Below are 7131 nucleotides of genomic sequence, written 5' to 3'. Positions count from 1 at the left end.
CCTCCTGCTCCTCTGACCTCCTGTGGAACATTCCTGAAGGACATCCTGAAGACAAACAATGGCAGAGAACAAAGATAGGCAGTAGTTCCCAAGCTCCCTTCTATCCCCACGTTCAACCCGAACAATAACACACGGATGGACCTGACACTATGCTAACACTGGACTCCAGTCTCTGCTTCCCGGTAACTGTCTTTCCAAGGTCTGCTGAGACTCTCCACTTTTAGTTAAAAAAAAAATAAAAATGCACTTATGTACTCCTTTTCCGATGGATGTGCCACGATAAGGATTTTTATAACTTATTACACAAATTATAAGATTTGTTTGTATGCTTTAAAGGTGGGGTAATTTTGGGGAAACCAGCTCGAGTGCGCTAGAATTTGAAAATACACAGCCGGAAAAAATCTGCCACTTCCTTATAGAGCAGCTCCTCCAACACACACGAACGCGCACATGACCAATGAGGGCACGAGATAAGTTTATGCACAGATGGAAGGCTGACAGGCAGGTAGGCCATCCAGCTTTTTACAGTCCTACAGCTCCCACAGATGACATTTTGTTATGTATTTTTTGTCAAAGCACTTAAGATATTCATTGCTATCGGGATGTTAAGAGCAATCCATGAAATATAACAAAAAGTGTATCTCGAGCCGGTTTCTCAAACTTACCTACCCCACCTTTCATAATCATTATTTGGATGGTATTTTCTTGGTTGTACACGCACACGTGCACGCACGCACGCACACACACACACACACACACACACACATATATATCATATCATAGTCTTCATCTATTGGCTGGTGTAGACGGGGGCGGGTCTTCTTCTGTAGTCCTCTGATGACGTAGTCTCGGCTTGTCTTTCGCGATATTTCTCATACAATTCTTCTTATGTTTATTGGTCATACACAGGTAATAATAGCGGTAATGCAGCGTCAATAAGTGAGAGTTAAAGACGGTGTGTTTAGTTTGTAACTCCACACGTCATTCTCCTTATATTCTCAAACACAAAATACTATTAGCTACATGCTACAGGCTACAAACAATAAATATCGTGAAACCGGAAATACAATGAAGGACTCTTTGTTTGTAGATATCTACTAAACTAAAGCATACAAATAAAGAGAGTAATGTAGGCCTGTTATACTGAGTGATATTTATTATACACACTGCTCTGCTTTCTGCACGGACATCACAGCTGTTCTCACTGTAAACATCGCGTCGCCGTTCAAGCAGTTACTAAAGAGGCTTCTCAATACTCAAATTTCCCCTCCTCGACTCCTCGGTCCTCCGGTAGTGACCCGGAAATGAAGAGAGAGAAGCCTCTTAAAATAATATCCAGGGGATGCATGCAGAGCTGTCATTGGCTGAGATAATTCCGGCCGCGCGTCATGACTCTTTGAAACATCACTGTTGCCAGAAATACATCAGCGGGGGACCCGCGGAGGAACCATCAGTGTCTCCTCGGTTAGAGCTCCTCCAGAGAGCCTCCTCGACGCTCGATCCTTGGTCCTCGAAGTGCATTTAGAGAAATGAGACGTCCTTCAACATGGCGCGCTGAAATCCATTTCCGGGTCACTACCGGAGGACCGAGGATTCGAGGAGTCGAGGAGGGGAAATTAGAAAAATTAGAAACTTTCACTTTGTCTACCACATCCGGTCCCGGGAAACACTGCTTCAGTAAATAATATCATTTAAAGTTCCGGAAAATATATTAATGTATTTCTTACAGTTGTAAGCTGGATCATGGATGTCTGCACACCACAGTTCACTGAAAGATCACAGCACAGCCATCTGCTTCCATTCGTCATACAAATAACACAGATTTTATCTTCACTTGAAACAGTCCAACTCTCAGCTTTCTCATCACTGCACAGGGAGATTAGCCTTTGATTTTAACAGGACTCAGAGGAATGCAATCATGCCTGAAAGGATTGTTCCTTTAGCCACAGTGTCTGTGCTTTAAATCACACCTAAATTCAACGAATTATGGCGAAGATGGGAGCTATTGTTTTTTTTATCAACTGATCTTAACTTGTGATGGGTGTGTAGATTCCTTCTTTTTGTACCACATGGAAATACCTAAACTAAACAACATCTGGATGAAAAAGATTGACTGTGTGATCTGCGTCAGGGCAGAGACTAAACAGTGTATTCCAGTGTACAAATGTATTAATCGCAGGGCTATTGCAGTGTGGCTTTTTTATGGTCACTTAGTAAATAGCAGTGCATGTCAGAATGGTGCTGATGGTGTGAGGATTTATTATATCCCGTGTAATGTTGGGAGACAGTTGCATACTCCCGTGACCCCCATGTTTAATGTAATGATTCATACATATTATTTCAGAAGCAGTCCTTGTTATCACGTGAATTAAATGAACAACCTCACTCTGCCAGATCCTTGAAGGCCATGAGATCCAGGACATCCAGGTAAGTAGTCCTTATGGGATGGAATGTATGGAGCACATGTTCCTGCAGTTTTTTTGCACACTGAACATCTAGAGGCTTTTCTTGATGGATAATTATGTTAAAAGGGCAAGAAAGCAGAGGAATGGCACAGCAGATGTTATGCCCCTGATAAAATGGGAGAATTATGACAAGAGTCAAAGTTAGGTTTCACTTGCCGGAACTTTACTCGAGTGAGTTAACAAATGCAACACCTTCCAATAGCACACATCACACACGTCTCTTGTAAGAGTATTCAATCACAAGACTCCTTAATTTCCACAATATCATTGACAAGATAGCAAAAACCTCACAGAATTATTTAACCTAAATATAAAGACAACACATTACACAATGCTATAACTGTTTGAATACACAAATACACAAAATGGCGGCAAGCGCGCGTTACGCTGTGTTTGTTTATGTAGCCAGTGGTGACGTTACTACACTCATTCTTGGCTATCACACGCATCAGCCCAAGTTGATCAAACGTAACAATAACACACTCAATATTTCACAGAACCGCATAAAACACTCTTTAAACATGTTATGTTATAGTTTGGCCCAATTTGCTATGTTTTTGTACTATACATACCTGATAAAAGGGGAGAATTATGACAAGAGTCAAAGTTAGGTTTCACTTGCCGGTACTTTACCCGGGTGAGGAAAGTGCAGCGAAACCCCTCAGATATGTGGGCGGAGACCAAAAACAATCGATCTCCGGCTCCCAGATCAATGCCATCTAGTCGATCACAGTTCAACAGATCACACGTCTCCAAAACGAACACAAATAAGCACACACAGAATACCTTCTCATCCTTTCCAAACATCCTACAATTCAACTACATTACCATTTATATATAATAATTTTCCCCTTAACAAATGCTTTAACAACAAGCAGTAGCAAGTAGCAGGCTATCAATGCACCATACAACAGTGGCGGTTCTAGACCAATTTGACTGGGGGGGCTAGGCTGGGGCCAGTTCTTTTCTGAGAGGGGCACACCAAATGCAGGACGAAAAAGACAAAGACAGTATGAAGTAATTGCGCATAAGAAAACAATGCAATACAGTTATTGGTATTTGTTTCAGTACACATATTTATTTCAGATACGTATAGTTACAGTGTTTACGCTCTAATGGGTCCGACTAGAACGTCAAATAACGTTAGTTCCGCCTTTTCCGTCAGCCAAGAAATCGTTTAATCATAAACTTTGCATTTTCAGGGGGTCACAGGGGGGTCCAAAGTCAGTGTCAGTGTTACGGGGGCGCTGGCACTGCACCCCCCCCCCCCCTCTTAAACTGCCACTGCCATACACACCTGTCACACAGACATGTTGTAGTGGCATCCAAGGTTTCATTTTGCCACTATAGAGCGGGGTTGACGACACGCAATCCAAAGCAATAAGCAGCTGAAGGTTTTCAGTCAAAAAATGTAATTTATTAACAAAAAAGTATTGACTTAAATAGTCTCAAAATAACAAATCTAAATCAATATTTCGGCGATATACTTTCTCATATAAACTATGCTTTGCAGTCCAATTTGCAACACTAATTTTTCTGTTTACAATTTTGCGGTCGAAAAACTGTTTCCAGCTCCCCGTCTCATCAGCCGTCTCAGAGCACCGGCGGCCCTTGTCCTCAATACCTTCACTTTAATAAACACCGGAAGGTACACGAAACACGCATCATATTTTTACGATTTGAAATTAACAATCATTTGCAGTCAAAACGATATTCACCAGATGGCAATATAAACATTTTACATCATTAATTCATTTATAAAATTATGAATCTAAATAATAACGTTTTGACTTCAATTGTGGCTCTAACATACCGGCCCCCCTAATTGTTGACGCAGTAGCAGAAACAATTAGATACATTTAAATAGAGGCCAAAAACACAAGCAGTGACTCAAAATGCTAACTGTCATCAATTTACAATCATTGTCATAGTTCATAGCTCGCAATGTTTGTGTTTATGTGGGTGTTTGCCATGAGTTCAAGGAGGAAAGGGGGGGGCGCATGGGTGTGCCTGTATGCTGTGATACTGGGTGTCAGAGGGTTACTAGCCACATGACACCTTGTTGTCAATCAACTGCACTTCCAGCAAGCAGACAGGCTTGGTCATTGCAGGTCGCTGTAAGGTGGGCTACTTCTTGGCTTTTCAACAAGACACTTCGACAAGCCCTTTGGGCCTGACAGTTGTCTTTATCACCCGCGCCCCATTTGCACAAGGAATTTCTTGGTGGCTGCTGTTATCCACGATGACGACGCAGATCAGTGTTCGGGGCGCGAGGGTTCCGTTTGGCGGCTTTGGCGCCATTTGGACTCGCTGGGTTGCATGATTTTGGCGAGCATGTATTCTCTTATCCATCTCCTCCAAGAAAGAGATCTGCCGACGGTAATTTGTGCCTGTCTCCATCTCCTCGCTGGAGTACAACTCCTCCTTTTGTGAAAGAGTCCAGGTGGCATAATCGCGTTTTGGCTCTTTAGCAGAAGGAACCGGTGATTTGGGGTGAGGGGGCTTCGAGGATCGTTCGGGTCACTTGAAAACTGTAGTCAATGGTCCCGTCATTCATGATGCTCTCAACTTTCGCACAAAGCTGTCTCTTAAGGAGTCTCATCGGTCCAATTTCTGTTTCTTTTTAGAACGGAAACCACAGAATCTTTTGTTTACAGCGTCTGGGATGAGGGCCTTCTCCCAAACTCCAGCCATGGACCGACTCCGCACAGTGCGGGCTCCATATGGCGATTTAAAAGTCCATTTTTACTCCGCTCCCTGAGTAAGTGCCATTTTGAATCTTAAGGATTAAGATAAGATGAAGATAAGCACTTTATTCATTCCTGAAGGGCAATTGTGTGCCAGGAGTAAACAAAATACAATAAACACAATTAAACACAGGCAGCAAAACTGTACACTAAAAGTGCAGCAAAAGAGCAATTAATACATGCCACAGAAACATGAAATGTTAGAAAACACAGAAACCATAGATGGTATGCGACAATCAATGCAATTATTTATATAGCAGTGGATTTATAGGTTAGTGAGTGCCAAAAAAGTCTAGTTCGTGTGGGTGGCCAGTTATGCTTAATGCCACGCTCATCATAGCCATGATTAATAATCACTATAAGAATAACTATGAATACTTGCACATAGCTTACTTTATATTATTATGCAGCGGAGTGTATTGCAATGACTGTTAATCTATATTGGATATGTATATTGCGCATAGTGTGTGGTGCTGGAAGTTCTCAGTGCCCTTTTTACCTTTTGGGGTTGAAAGAGGGGTTAAAGAGTTTTTGATTGCACTTGGGAGGAAAGGACCTCCTCGTGGCGCTGTGTGGTGGTTATCGGTGATCTCAGTCTATGGCTGAGAAAGTGCTCCGGTAGGAAACCAGTTGTGGCCATGCAGGGGGTGAGACCTGTTTGTCCAGGAATGCCTGGAGAAGTTTCCTCAGCATTCTCCCCTCACACCACTGGCCCAACGACTATCCTGATCACGGGTCCCAGGACATAGCCTGCTCTGCCTGATGAGCCCTTGTTGCAGTCTGTTGGCCATCAGCTTGTCTTCACCCCGCTGCCCCAACACACTTACAGCAAAGAGATCAGCACTTGGGGAGACCACCGGAGTCATACAAACATCTGGCAACATAGTCCTGCGTTTTGGGGGTGCTGCAAGACTTGTTTAAAGCGACCTGGGAGTCTCCTGACGGAAATACAGGCGACTCTGGCCTTTCTTATATAAGGGCGTCAGGTGGGTTTTTACTCCACGTCCAGTTTATTGTCTATGTGGCACACCCAGCGAACTTGTAGCCGTTGTCCACATTGGTCCACATCCGATGGGGCCCACGATGGTTAATCTGGGCTTGGGCGGTACTCGGCCTTCCTGAAGTTAACCACTAGCCTCCTTTGTTTTTTGTGACGCTTGAGCCTATGGTTCTGACCGGCCTCACTCCACAAAACTGTCCAGCCACACTCCGTGTACTCAGCTTCGCTGATCGTCTGATTGATTACAGCCCACAATAAGCCAGAGTCATCTGAGAAGTGTTCTGCAGATGCAGGACTGTGAGCAGTGGTCTGAAGTCTGATGTATACGACTGTGAACAGGAAGGGAGAGAGGACCGTGCCTGAGGAGCGCCCGTGTCTGCTCAATATGAATGTCAGAGGTGTTATTCCTGCAGCTTCACGTACTGTGCCGAGCTGTAAATAGTTTGTGTATCCAGATCACCAGGTGGAGCATCCACCTTGATGTCCAGTAGCTTACTGCTGAGGGCAGGGCAGGCCTGATGGTAGTTGAAAGCACTGGAAAAGTAAAAAAAACATGACTCTCACAATTTCTTGTGTTGATTCAGGTTTCTTTAAGAGCAGCTCTTAGCTCTTTCTGTGCTCCCACAAAGGTTTGTGCCGTTGTCTGCTCGCTTGATGGCTTGTCACCTGCCCTCTGCAACTATGGCAATCTGCGCAGAAGCCATTGATGCAGGAGTCAGTGTTCCAATGAGCTGCGAAACTTCCAGATGATTATGGCACGACTCACAAGGCAGGTTGAAGATCACTCCCCAACGTGGACACTTCAAACTTTTTAACTGCTAGTCCGATTGCTCTGACCTACGTTTAACCTCCAGGGGTCCAAAAAAGTCACGATAGCGGCCACAAGGGTGAGTAAAGAGGATAGATAGAAGCGTAGGGG

The sequence above is a fragment of the Notothenia coriiceps genome, unplaced genomic scaffold (genome assembly GCF_000735185.1).
Source record: "Notothenia coriiceps isolate Sejong01 unplaced genomic scaffold, NC01 NC01_scaffold00000339, whole genome shotgun sequence".
NCBI lineage: Eukaryota > Metazoa > Chordata > Actinopteri > Perciformes > Nototheniidae > Notothenia > Notothenia coriiceps.
The sequence above is the reverse complement of the archived record's forward strand: the minus strand, read 5'-3'. Positions refer to the sequence as shown.